This window comes from Pygoscelis adeliae, unplaced genomic scaffold (assembly GCF_000699105.1).
Source record: "Pygoscelis adeliae isolate BGI_AS28 unplaced genomic scaffold, ASM69910v1 Scaffold85, whole genome shotgun sequence".
Lineage (NCBI taxonomy): Eukaryota > Metazoa > Chordata > Aves > Sphenisciformes > Spheniscidae > Pygoscelis > Pygoscelis adeliae.
This window is the reverse complement of record NW_008824900.1, coordinates 155929-159915: the sequence shown is the minus strand read 5'-3', so window position 1 is coordinate 159915 and position 3987 is coordinate 155929.

The window sequence follows — 3987 nt, the reverse complement described above, 5'->3', positions numbered from 1 at the left end:
CATGGGGCGCTTGTGTCCCCCCAGCGCCTGCCTGCTCAGGCTTATCTTTCGGTGCTCCCCCTTGCCGGCCCTTGTTCGCTGCCTCCTCCTGCCTTCCCTGCAGCCTCCTCATGCCTGCCTGTGCCTGCACCCACAAGCACCCTGCGAGGGGTTGCTGTGGCCTGGCTGACAGGCTTCTCCCCCTGCTTTCTGCACACCCACAGGCTCGGCTTTCCCCTGCTCCTCGACCCTCACGCGCGGCTGCGCCGGCACCGTGAGGGCACGTGAGGGCAGATCTCCGACCTGAGCTGATGGGAGCTGACCAGGGCCGAACCGAAAATTTGCTTTACAAATGCCTTGCGCTCTGTCTAGACAGACTTCCCCAGCCTGAAACAGGTTTATAGAACTGGAGCTCGTATACTTCCGTGGATTTCCATACTGGTTCCCAACCTGAGAAGCAGGTCGTATAAGCCCCGGTGAGGTGCTGTGCCAATGAGGCAAGCAGAGCTTCTTGTACCCAAACTGGTTGCTCGGGGCTGTTTTCATCGCCTACATGTCAAGATGTCACCGAGGAGCAGCCACAACCTGAGGACAGGCTGGAGAAGGGCACTCGGACAATCCTGAGGATGTGTTGATGAAGTCCGTAAGCCGAGATGGATTAATCAGCAACATTTTATTGGTTTAAAGGAGATCTATAATGACACCTTTTTTTGCAAAGAGCAAGTCTGTCTTTTGTTTACTGCAAAACTCGAATTCATTACATTTACTTCTACATTTACATGCATTTCATTACATCTACTTGCAAATTCTGTATTTATTTACATGGTGCCTGTCCTTTCTGAGGTGTGACTGTAATCACGCTGGAAGTCTCTTACAGGCCTCTGCTTCTATCGCTATTTTATTCACTACTTATACAAGTGCTCTCTGGTTATGCCTGCCTTAATTTCCTTCAAAAGCAGTGAGTTCCCGTCTGTTTTAGGATGGCTCAGTGTGGGACGGGGTTTGGTGTCTACCGCAGCTCCAGGCATGAGAGCAACAGCTTTTGTCCAGCAGTGTTTTACTGTAATATAAGGCATTTGCCCCAGTTCGGGTTGAGGGAAAATGTTCTGCTGTTGGAGGTGGGGGGTGTGTGGAAATCAGGTCAGACTGTCTGTCAGGCACAACCGAGGACAGCAGTGCCCTTTGCTATCTGCTGCTTCGACTTTTTAACAAGTTTGGTCAGTGCATTTTGAACTGCAGCTTGGATAACTTTTTGCGCTTGCCTTGTCCATTACGTCACTTGTGGTCTTGAGAACAAAGGATTTGCTGGAGCGGCTGGCACCAGGAGACCCCCATAGCATTTTGCTCCCCTTATGACCCCCTTCCCTGCTGCTGCAATAACTCTGCAGCTCTGGCGTGAAGTCAGGATGGAGCTCTACCACCGGGGACAGAACCTGAGCGGTCCCACAGCTACCGCCCAGCTCCAGGAAGATGTTCGTGCCGCCTGGTGCTAGGCGATACGCTGATGTTACACCAGTACCGCAGCTCTGACCGTACAGCCACCGAGCAAGAGGCCCTGACACCACCATCACCGTAACAGGAGCTGGTACGCCAGCGTGCCTGCCAGGGCAATGCTGCGTACTCGATGTTGGGAATGGGGAGCAGATGGGAGGACTCACGGAGGCCATGATTCCTCTCCCACTAGCTGGGAGAGCTCCTCTATCGTTACAGCAAGTGCCGGACTTGCCACATCGGTGAAATCAGAGGCGGGCTGCAAGTCCTGGGGACAGAGTGCGAGAGGCAGGAGGTGCTTTGGAGGGAGGGAATCCTATACCCCGGGCAGGAGGGGAGGAGGAGGATCCTATTGCTGCTGTGTCCTGCAGCTTCTCCATGGCACGATGTCCCCTTAGATGGCCCCAGTTGCCCCCTGCCATGGGATTAGAACAGCATTAGGTTAATGGCAGGAGGGAGAGGAAGACTTTGACTGTTATCCGCTGCCCCTGGAAACAGGGCTATGATTAAATACGCAAAAGGCTTAATAGTACTGCACTGCTCGGGGTACCATAGCCCTTTGGTGTTGGTATTGCAAGAGGCACATGGCCTCACCCACTGGTAATGCCAAACACAGAACGAGCTCAAACGGAGTAGGAGGCTTTTGCAAGAAGAAAGGAAACTGAAAGACACTGTATAGCAAGCAAATGAGCCCTACTACTGCAAACTTGCACCCAGGATTCCCACTCTGGACCCCAGTGCAGGGCTCCTTGCTGCCCCAGCTGATGGTTAAGCCCTTGCATGGATTCCTGAGGACTTCATCTGCGGTGCTCAGGAGGCAGGGTGAAGCAGGTGCTTAATGGATAACTCCTTTATTCAGGACTAGTTCCAAAAGAAATTGCATAATAAAACCTGCACTGCTGCAGCCCATTTCCAGACTTCCTGTCTCCAAAACTAAGCTGCTTAAAGATACAGTTCCCGAGATCCTACCTTCCTTCCCCAGCCAAAACATGGAAATATCATTTCTACAGCTTGTGACCTCAAAACCTTACAGCCAAACAATTAACAATGTTTGAATAACTTCTGAGGAGCTCTGCACTGTAACTTGTAGTCACCGTGGCATCATCAGAGCAGCTCTCACTGGGAATAAGGCAGCCTGTTTTTCCTGGTAATGTTCTGTCCCAGCATCTGGTTGCCTTACCATCCCCGTGTGCTGCCAAATGAAGCTGTCCCAGGCAAAAAGACAAGCCCAGCGCCCGTTACCTCCTCTCCTCCCGGCCGCTGCACGAGGTGCTGCCTAGTCTTCCTCCGAGCGTGTCCCTCTGGTTACACACACACGGCACTCATGGGACTGTGAAGCAACTGTTGTTTCTGGCTTCTGATTTTCATTGTATGTGTGAATTCTTGTTGTGTTCAGGAAGTGGTAACCCCTGGGACCGCAATCATAGTGCTGTTTTGTGCTTGGCTATATGTCTGCCCACTTCTGCAAACCCTTAGCTCCTTGGGCTACGGAGCCTAACATCCCAAGTGGTCTCCTTGCTTCATGTTATGCAAAAGACAGTATCTGCAGGTGGCTAGCCATGTTTTGTAGGTGCCATCCTGTCTTTTAATGCTGTTAAGCACTGGTCAGACCTGATTCTCCTTTCCTTTTCAGTATGTATTCATTATTTTGAAGCCATTTTCTACCTACTTGTTGAACAGAGTCTAGTGGGGACTGGATGCAAACATGGACGTTACTGTGAACTCCCCAAAATCGTGCCCATCGTCTGTCGAGACCATCCTTTCTACTAGCATGACTCTGATGTAGGGGAATCATCCATTTAACAAGTAAGGCTGTCTCACAGAAGTGAGAATAACAGTTCAGAAAAAACATGTAGTCTTCTGACATCAACATAATCCAGTCTGTCACTCCAAGTGGTCCTTTTTTCTTACGTCCCAAATGCGGAGCCCTTTTGCTGGAGTTGGCCTGTAATTTTGCCATGCCTGACAAACTATTATGAAAAAATCTGTATAAATCTGTCTTTACACACTCATCCTGGGTTGTTGCTCTAGAAATCGTAGTTTGCACTTTGTCTGAGAGACAACAGTCCATTTGCTTTACTTTTTAAGACTCAAACTGCTATGAAAAATGTCTGTCTTCGGGCTCTGCTACACTACAGTTTGTCCATCTGACACCAGCTCTCACCCGGCCTCACAGTCAGTTTGAAAATCATATTTCTATCCATAAAGCAGTAATCTGGGTAATCTGGGCAAGTTTCATGTCTGCCAGCTCCCTTTTAGCAGTTGCAATTAGTGGTTTACGGGTGGTTTCAGCCAACACAGGACAAAATGAAGACATGAAACTTTTTCTTCCCCTGCAGATCACAGTGAAAGATCCTTTCCCTGAGCACATGGAAATGCAGGGTGCCTATAGGTACGCTATGGCCATTCGAGACGGGAAGATTTCAGCGTTTTCCACCTCCCAGCCCCCTGCCTTGTCCCTCTGTCAAAGGCTTGGCCTTCCCCATTGCACAGTCAGTAGGAGGGAGCATGTGCGAG